Raw genomic sequence first — 10451 nt, 5'->3', positions numbered from 1 at the left:
TCGATGGGAGGGAGGTTGATTTGTGTGATGGTCTGAGAAAACAAAAGAAGAAAACCTCAATTAAAAATGAAATGCGTTTGAATTATGTTTGATTATCTTGTGATGCATCATAAGCCCCATTCCATAGCTGCCGGGGTAAGTTAATCTAAATACACCAGAACAGTGAGAATGGGATGTATATTCATAGTAAACTTGCTCTTTGAAGCTGCGCGTATGCTCTCAGTGATAGACACAAAGTACTGCCAGTAACTCAGCAGGTCAGGCAGCTTCCCTGGAGAAAATGGATGGGCGAAGTTTTGGGTCGGGATCCTTCTTCAGTCTGAATGTAGAGGGGAGGGTACTAGAGGTATGGCTGGCAGCATGGTGGTGCAGCGGTAGAGTTGCTGCCTTAAAGCGCCGGAGAACTGGGTTCGATCCTGCCTGTACGGAGTTTGTTCGTTCTCCCCATGACCTGCGTGGGGTTTTCTCCGGTTTCCTCCGACACTCCAAAGACGTTCAGGTTTGTAGGTTAATTGGCTTCTGTAAATTACAAATTGTCCCGTGTGTGTGTGTGTGTAAGATAGTGTTGGTGTACGGGGACTGCTGGTCGTCACGGACTCGGTGGGCCGAAGGGACTGTTTCAGTGCTGTATCTCTAAACTAAAACTAAGCACAGCAGGACCAGCAACAGATGACCAAGGAAGGGGTGGAGCTCATAATGGCCGGGGAAGAGGTGATGACAAAGTGATGCGAACAGTGGAACTGGCAGGACGTCTTGGGTGGGGGAGGAGGGGAGGGAGGGAACGCAAGGGTTACTTGAAATTGGAGAAATCTACATTATCACCACTGGGGTGTAAGCTGCCCAAGCGAAATATGAGGTGGTGTTCCTCCAATTTGTGTGTGGCCTCACTCTGACAGTGGAGGAGGCCCAGGGCGGAAAGGTCAGAGTGGGAATGGCGAGGTGAGCTAAAATGTGTAGGCAAGAACTACATATGCTGGTTTAAACCGAAGATAGCCACAAAATGCTGGAGTAACTCAACAGGACAGGCAGCATCTCTGGAGAGTAGGAATGGGTAAGGGTCGAGACCCTACTCAAGTTAAATGTTTGGCAACCAGGAGATCACGTGGGCCAAGGCGGACTGAGTATATTCAGTGAAACAGGATGAAAATGGGCTCCACCCTTCGTTGTTCAACTGTTGCCGCTCTGCCTTTTCCTACCTCCAGTTCCGTCCCCTCTACTTTCAGCCTGAAGTGGTAGGATTGCTGCCTAACAGTGCCAGAGAACCGGGTTCGATCCTGACTATGGGTGCTGTCTGTACGGAGTTTGTTTGTTCTCCCTGTGACTGCATGGGTTTTCAACAGGTGTTCCAACTTGCTCCCACATCCCGAAGATGGTCGGTACGGACTCGGTGGATCGAAGGGCCCGTTTCTGCACTGTATCTCTAAAAGTTGAGATGGTCCCAACCCGAAACGTCTCTCGTTCCTTTCTCTCCAGAGATGTTGCCTGTCCCACTGAGTTACTCCAGTGCTTTGAGTCTGAAGGTGGTGAATCTGTGGAATTCATTAGTGTTGTGCAATGAACCAGATATGATAAGAGAACTCGAGGTAAAGGAACCGCTTGGAGGGCATAATCCAGAATGTCGCAGGATCATTGGAGGTAGTGATCATAATGAATGTGAGGGAAATGAGAGGAGGCAACGGGAATTGACGTTTTTGGGCAAAAAGTCGCTCATTTCATTCCAAAAAGGAAGAAAGATTCTAAGGGGAGTAGGAGCAACCGTGGCTGACAAGAGATTATAGGGATAGAATAAATCTAAAAGAAAAAACGTATAACACAGCAAAGAGTAGAACGGAAGCCAGAGGATTGGGAAACTTTTCATAGGACAGCAGAAGGAAACAAAACGGCAATACGGGCTGAAAAGATGATGGAGAGGGGAAGCTGTTAAAAGGACAGTAAAGGCTCTTTAGATAGTGGCAGTGCATGCAAATGTATGCCCCTGAAGGCAAACGGGGAAATTATATGGGTAAACAGGCATGGCAGAGGGGAATAGGTACTGGCCACTAAGGTATGTACTGGAAAGAGGATCTAAGGGGGTATGAATGAAATTTTCATTAGGCGAGAAATGACTAATAGTGAAGGAACAAATCCCCTGGGCAATGGGTCCAGGAATTTCTGGGTGATCATTTTCCAATGTCAATAGAAGACCCTGTGGACTGGAGGATCTATTTATCATTCCAAAAAGGAAGAAAAATTCCAGTTATCCTGACCTCGGGGTGGAGTAGATACTTGAGGCAATCGTGAAATGCGGCACGATACCAGAACAGGATGTTCGGCAGGGATTTAGAATAAAACTAAATAATTTTCTGAAATTTTTGAGGATTTAAAAATGAAGGGATGGATGTAGTGTACATGGACTTTCAGAAAGCATTAGCAATAGGTTTGGGCAATGACACATGGTAAGCTGGGTGAGTGCTGACAGTAGAAAATTGGTTGGCAACTGTGAGGAGGATGCTATGAGAATGCAGAATGGTGACTTGGGCAAGGTTGGTGGGGACCGCAGCTATTTACAATATGCAATGATTTAAATGAAGGGATTCAAAGTGGGCAGATGACACAAAGCTGGGTGCAGGAGGATGGTATGAGAATGATGAAGTTTAATGCGGATAAATTGTAGGTTATCCACTTTGGTAGCAAAAACAGGAAGGCAGATTATTATCTAAATAGTGCCAAGTTGGGAAAAATGGAAGTACACGGGATCTGGGGGTCCTTGTTCATCAGTCAATGAAAGTAAGCATGCAGGTACAGCAGGCAGTGAAGAAAGCGAATGGCATGTTGGCCTTCATAACAAGAGGAATTGAGTATAGAAACAGAAACATAGAAAATAGGTGCAGGAGTAGGCCATTCGGCCCTTCGAGCCTGCACTGCCATTCAATATGATCATGGCTGATCATCCAACTCAGTATCCTGTTTCTGCCTTCTCTCCATACCCCCTGATCCCTTTAGCCACAAGGGCCACATCTAACTCCCTCTTAAATATAGCCAATGAACTGGCCTCAACTACCTTCTGCGGCAGAGAATTCCAGAGATTCACCACTCTGTGTGAAAAAAGTTTTCCTCATTTCGGTCCTAAAAGATTTCCCCCTTATCCTTAAACTGTGACCCCTTGTTCTGGACTTCCCCAACATCGGGAACAATCTTCCTGCATCTAGCCTGTCCAACCCCTTAAGAATTTTGTACCTTTCTATAAGATCCCCCCTCAATCTCCTAAATTCTAGCGAGTACAAACCGAGCGTATCCTGTCTTTCTTCATATGAAAGTCCTGACATCGCAGGAATCAGTCTGGTGAACCTTCTCTGTATTCCCTCTATGGCAATAATGTCCTTCCTCAGATTTGGAGACCAAAACTGTACGCAATACTCCAGGTGTGGTCTCACCAAGACCCTGTACAACTGCAGTAGAACCTCCCTGCTCCTATACTCAAATCCTTTTGCTATGAAAGCTAACATACCATTCGCTTTCTTCACTGTCTGCTGCACCTGCATGCCTACTTTTAATGACTGGTGTACCATGACACCCAGGTCTCGTTGCATCTCCCCTTTTCCTAATCGGCCACCATTCAGATAATAAACTACTTTCCTATTTTTGCCATAGGAGCAAAGAGGTCCTTCTGCAGTTGTACAGGGCCCTAGTGAGACTACACCTAGAGTATTGTGTGCAAAGGAAACACTTTTTCACACAGAGTTGTGAGTCTATGGAATTCTCTGCCTCATAGGGAGGTGGAGGCCGGTTCTCTGGATATTTTCAAGAGATAGCTTGATAGGGATCTTAAATATAGCGGAGTCAGGGGATATGGGGAGAAGGCAGGAATTGTATACTGGTTGGGGATGATCAGCCATGCTCACATTGAATCACATTGAATGACGGTGCTGGCTCGAAGGGCCGAATGGCCTGCTCCTGCACCTATTGCCTATTGTCTTTTTAAGGCAGATTTAGATAGATTCTTGATTAGTGCAGGTGTCAGAGTTTATGGGGAGAAGGCAGGAGAATATGGTTAGGAGGTAGCGATGGATCAGCCATGATTGAATGGTGGAGGAGACTTGATGGGCCAAATGGCCTAATTCTGCTCCTATCACTTATGAATCTATCTTCGGTATAATCTAGCATCTGCAGTTCCTCTCTACACACTTGTGTTCTCAGTACTTGTGTACGAAGGAACTACAGATGCTGGTTGAAACCAAAGATAGACACAAAATGCTGGAGTAACTCAGCAGGACAGGCAGAATCTCCGGAGAGAAGGAATGGGTGATGTTTCGGGTCGAGACTCTTTTAAGTCTGATGAAGGGTCTCGACCCGAAACGTCACCCATTCCTTCTCTCCGGAGATGCTGCCTGTCCTGCTGAGTTACTCCAGCATTTTGTGTCTATTCTCATTACTTTTGTTCTCAGGTAGACAAAAATGCTGGAGAAACTCAGCGTGTGCGGCAGCATCTATGGAGCGAAGGAAATAGGCAACGTTTCGGGCCCGAAACGTTGCCTATTTCCTTCGCTCCATAGATGCTGCCGCTCCCACTGAGTTTCTCCAGCACTTTTGTCTACCTTCGATTTTCCAGCATCTGCAGTTCCTTCTTGAACAATTGTGTTCTCAAGACTGGCCACCTCTAAAGAATAGGGAGCAATGATGTAATAGATAATAGGTGCAGGAGTAGGCAATTCAGCCCCTCGAGCCAGCACCGCCGTTCACTGTGATCACGGCTGATCATCCACAATCAGTACCCCGTTCCTGCCTTCTCCCCATATCCCCTGACTCCGCTATCTTTAAAGCTCTATCTAACTCTCTTGAAAGCATCCAGAGAACCGGCCTCCACTGACCACTGAGGCAGAGAATTCCACAGATTCATAACTCTCTGGGTGAAAAACTTTTCCCTTATTTCCATTCTAAATGGCCTGCCCCTTATTCTTAAACTGTGGGACCTGGTTCTGGACTCCCCCAACATCGGGAACATGTTTCCTGCCTCTAGCGTGTCCAATCCCTTAATAATCTTAGGTACACAAAAATGCTGGAGAAACGCAGCGGGTGCAGCAGCACCTTAATAATCTTACATGTTTCAATAAGATCCCTCCTCTCATCCTTCTAAATTCAAATGTATTCAAGCCCAGCCGCTCCATTCTTTCAGCATATGACAGTCCCGCCATCCTGGGAATTAACCTTGTAAACCTACGCTGCACTCTGTCAATAGCAAGAATGTCCTTCCTCAAATTAGGGGACCAAAACTGCACACAATACTCTAGTATTGAGAGATGCCCTCTCATCCTTCTAAACTCCAGTGTGTACAAGCCCAGTCGCTCCATTCTTTCAATATATGACAGTCCCGCCATCCCAGGAATTAATCTCGGGTATTAAACAGGACAGAGAAGTCATCCTGTAGATAGTAATTGAACAACAGTGGTGACAGTGAGTCACTAATGCCCTTTGAGTCTTTGCAAGACTTACTGTGACAGCACTGAAATGCCAATCTATTAATATGTGCATTTTCAGTCCTCAGATCATGTAAACCTGTGGATATTTTAAATGTCATTTTATATTTTCATCTCCAGAAACGTTATCTCTTGCTGCAGAGCTTCAGAATTCCTACAGATATCTTGCTCTTTAAATAATCATCTGCAATTATTTCTCTCAATGGCCAATGGTACGTTAATGTCATATGTACCTGGGAACAGTGAAATGTCTATTTTTGCATACAGTTCAGATTTAAAAAATCTGACTACGTTTTCTCTCCCATCTCATGCTTCAAAAACAGCTTTAAAAAATGAAAAAAAAAGATATCCTGCAATCCAAAACGATCTGACTGGGATTTCCGACGCCTTTCATGCTGATTTCATCCCAGCAGGAAACATGTTCCCGATGTTAGGGGAGTGAGGCCCAGGGGCCACAGTTTAAGAATAAGGGGTAGGCCATTTAGAACGGAGATGAGGAAAAACGTTTTCACCCAGAGAGTTGTGAGTCTGTGGAATTCCCTGCCTCAGAAGGCAGTGGAGGCCAATTCTCCGGAAACTTTCAAGAGCGAGTTAGATAGGGCTCTTAAAGATAGCGGAGTCAGGGGATATGGAGAGAAGGCAGGAGCGGGCTACTGAATGTGGATGATCAGCCATGATCACATTGAATGGCGGTGCTGGCTCAAATGGCCAAATGACCTACTCCTGCACCTATTGTCTAATTGCGGAAATATTAAAAAAGTCCTGACGTGTTGCACATTAAAATGAATTAATACTCTTTCCATTTAGAAACAGAAACAGTCCCTCCATCCCATCTTGCTCTCGCAGACCAACATGTCCCCATCTACACTAGTCCCACCTGCCTGCGTTTGGCCCAAATCCATCTAAACATTTACTATCCATGCACCTGTCTAAACATTTTTTGTAACATTTCCCCAATAGGGTAGAGATGTAATGCGGAGGCTCTATAAGGCGCTGGTAAGGCCACATTTGGAGTATTGCGAGCAATTCTGGGCACCATATGTGAGGAAGGATGTGCTGGCCCTGGAATGATCACAGCAATGAGTGTTTGTCAGCACTGGACCTGTACTCACTAGAGTTTAGAATGAGGGGGGACCTCATTCAAACGTACCGAATAGTGAAAGGCTTGGATAGAGTGGATGTGGAGAGGATGTTTTCATCAGTGGGAGAGACTAGGACTAGAGGTCACAGCCTCAGAATTAAAGGACATTCTTTTAGGAAGGAGATGAGAAGGAATTTCTTCAGTCAGAAGGTGGTGAATCTGTGGAATTCTTTGCTACAGACGGCTGTGGAGACCAAGTCAATGGATATTTTTAAAGCAGAGATAGATAGATAGAAGATACGCAAAATTGCTGGAGAAACTCAGCGGGTGCAGCAGCATTTATGGAGCGAAGGAAATAGGCGACGTTTCGGGCCAAAACCCTTCTTCAGACTGATGGGGGGTGGGGGGGGAGAAAAGGAAGGAAAAGGGGAGGAGGAGGAGCCCGAGGGCGGGCGGATAGGAGGGTGGGAGGAGACAGCTAGAGGGTTAAGGAAGGGGGGGGAGACAGACAGCAAGGGCTAGCAAAATTGGGGGAATTCAATGTTAATGCCATCCGGACGCAAGGTCCCCAGGCCTGTGCAAGGTCCCCAGGCCTATAGATAGATTGAGTTTAGTTTATTGTCATGCGTACAGAGGTGCAGTGAAAAGCTTTAGTTGCGTGCTAACCAGTCAGCGGAAAGACAATACATGATTCCAATTGAGCCATCCACACCGTACAGATACAGGATAAAGGGAATATTATGATGAATGTATAGTGCAAGATAAAGTCCAGTAAAGTCCGATCAAAGGTAGTCCGATGGTGTCCATCAGTGATCAGAATAATAGAATCATACAGAACGAAAACAGGCCCTTCGGCCCAACTTGACCATGTCGACCAACATGCCCCATCTACACTAGTCCCACCTGCACGCGTTCGACCCATATCCATCCAAACCTGTCCTATCCACGTACCTGTCCAAAATCCCTATTATTTATTACCTTATGACTGGATTGGACGCAACAAAAAATGTTTTTCACTACCTCAGTGTACGTGACAACAAACTAAACTAGACCACCCCTCTCTTCCCTGTGTCTAAATGGATGCACACTATTTCACTCTTTCCCCTCCCCGCTGTTCCCTTCCACCTGTATTCCCTCCTCTGGCTTCACAATTCACACTTCTTCTATTCTTTATTTAGTTACCTCACATTTTAATCTTTTCATCTCTGGTCCAATTATTAAACCTCCCCCACTCCTCCGCTACCTGTAGCCACCTATTAAACAATATCCCATCGTGTCAAATAATATCCCATTTCACCTCTCCCTCCTCCAGCTTTCCCCCTCCCCCCCCCCAAATACAATGTCTGAAGAAGGGTCGCAAACCGAAACGTCCACTATCCATCTTCTCCAGGGATGCTGTCTGGCCCGCTGAGTTACTCCAGCACTCTGTGTCTTCTTTTTTTGTGAACCCGCATCTGCAGTTCCTTGTGTGTAGCTTTAAGAACTGGCAATGAGTCTGTTTGTAATTCTCTGCAGCTAATCACCTATAATTCTCTTCAGGTGAGGTTGCAGATGATGTTAAGACAGGAGGGATCAGAGACTGTGAAGATTACCAAGAATTACAGTGGGATCTTGATCTGCACGGTGGCGCAGCGGTAGAGTTGCTGCCTTACGGCGCCAGAGACCCGGGTTCGATCCTGACTACGGGTGCTGTCTGTACGGAGTTTGTACGCTCTCCCCGTGACTAAAGGAATTCCTCCTCATCCCCTTTCCAAAGGTATGTCCTTTTATTCTGAGGCTATGGCCTCTGATCCAACACTCTAGCACTAGTGGAAACATCCTCTCCATATCCACTCTATGGAGGCCTTTCAATGTTGAGTTCAGTTTAGCTTTTGTTCCGTGCTAACCAGTCAGCGGAAAAACAATACATGATTCCAATTGAGCCGTCCAACAGTGTACAGATAGATACATGATAAAGGGAATAACATGAATAACATTTAGTGCAAGATAAAGCCAGTAAACTCCGATCAAAGCTAGTCCGGGCGTCCCAATGAGGTATATAGTACTTCAGCACTGTTCTATAGTTGGTGAGAGGATGGTTCAGTTGCCTGATAACAGCTGGGAAGAAACTGTCCCTGAATCTGGAGGTGTGCGTTTTCACACTTCTGTATCTTTTGCCCGATGGGAGAGGGGGGAAGAGGGAGTGGCCTGGGGTGCGACTGGTCCTTGATGATGCTGCTGGCCTTGCCGAGGCAGCGGGAGGTGTAGATGGAGTCGATGGAAGGGAGGTTGGTTTGTGCGATGGTCTGGGCTGCGTCCACAATTCACTGCAAATTCTTGGATGGGGCTGTTCCCAAACCGTGCTGTGATGCATCCCGATAAAATGCTTTCTACGGCGCATCTGTAGAAGTTGGTGAGAGTTGTCGGGGACATGCTGAACTTCCTGAGCCTTCTAAGGAAGTAGAGGGGTTGGTGTGATTTCTTGGTCCTTGCTTCAATATGGGTGGTCCAGGACAAGTTGTTGGTGATATTGACTCCTAGGAATTTGAACTTTTCGACCATCTCTCCTTCGGCGCAGTCAATGCAAACCTAAAGCTCTGCCCTCCAGTCTTTGACCTTTCCACCCTGGAAAAAAGGCTCTGACTACCTACCCTATCTATGACCCTCATAATTGTGTGTACATTATCAAGTCTCCCCTCAACCTCCAATGCTCCAGAGTTTGTACATTATCTCTGCAACTGCGTGGGTTTTCTCCGGGTGCTCCGGGTTTCCTCCCACACTCTAAACATGTGCAGGTTTGCAGGTTAATTGGCTCCGGTAAAATTGTAAAAATTGTCAGTAGTGCGTAGGATAGTGCACGGGAGGATCGCTGGTCGGTGCGGACTCGGTGGGCCGAAGGGCCTGTTTCCGCGTTGTATCTGTAAAGTCTAAATGCCTTCTGTGTTTATTTTGTGCCTTTCGTCCATAAAAGGGCCTGCCCGGAATGAGTGGGTTAACATATGAAGAGCGTTTGACGGCCCTGGGCCTGTACTCGCTGGAGTTTAGATGGACGAGGCGGGGCTTCATTGAAACTTACCGACAAGTGAAAGGCCTGGATAGAGTGGATGTGGAGAGGATGGTTCCACTAGCGGGAGAGTCGAGGACTAGAGGTCACAGCCTCAGATTAAAAGGATGTACCTTTAGAAAGGAGATGAGGAGGAATTAGAGTAGTCAGAGGGTGGTGAACCTGTGGAATTCTTTGTCACAGACGGCTGTGGAGGCCAAGTCAATTAATATGTTTAAGGTGGAGATTGACAGATTCTTGATTAGTAAGGGGGTGTCAGGGGTAATGTGGAGAAGGCAGGAGAATGGGGTTCGGAGTAGGCTTGCCAACTGTCCCGTATTAGCCGGGACATCCCGTATATTGGGCTAAATTGGTTTGTCCCGTACGGGACTGCCCTTGTCCCGTATTTGACCGCTACTACTCGGGTCGAGGGGACTGTCGGGTCGGGGCGTCCAGCCCCGCCTCACCCATCCCAACGTAGTGCAGCAGCAGCAGCAACGCCTCGCCCGTGGCCCCGTCGGTCGGTCGGCAGCCCGGCCAGCTGTCCGACCTTCGCCTACAGCCGTCACCACCACCACCCCTCCTTCTCACGGCCGATCATCGGTTCATGAGTTGGATGGGGCATCGGACTTTGCGTGCAGCAGAACACCAAGCCCAGACGGCGGGCCAGCTGAGGAGTGTTGGCCCGGGCCGCGCCACATCGCTCACAATGTCCTGCACTCGGGCCACAACTCCTCAGCTGGGCCCGCCGGCTGGGCTTTGTGTGCAGTCCAGCACCCGGGCCAACTCATCGTTCACCCAGACACGGCCGAGTCGGTCAATGAATTGCCGTTGGGAATTTGTCCCTTATTTTGACCTTTTGTCCCTTATTTGGCAGTGAGAAAGTTGGCAACCT

The sequence above is a fragment of the Leucoraja erinacea genome, chromosome 2, assembly GCF_028641065.1.
Source record: "Leucoraja erinacea ecotype New England chromosome 2, Leri_hhj_1, whole genome shotgun sequence".
Lineage (NCBI taxonomy): Eukaryota > Metazoa > Chordata > Chondrichthyes > Rajiformes > Rajidae > Leucoraja > Leucoraja erinaceus.
Note: the sequence above shows the minus strand (reverse complement) of the source record.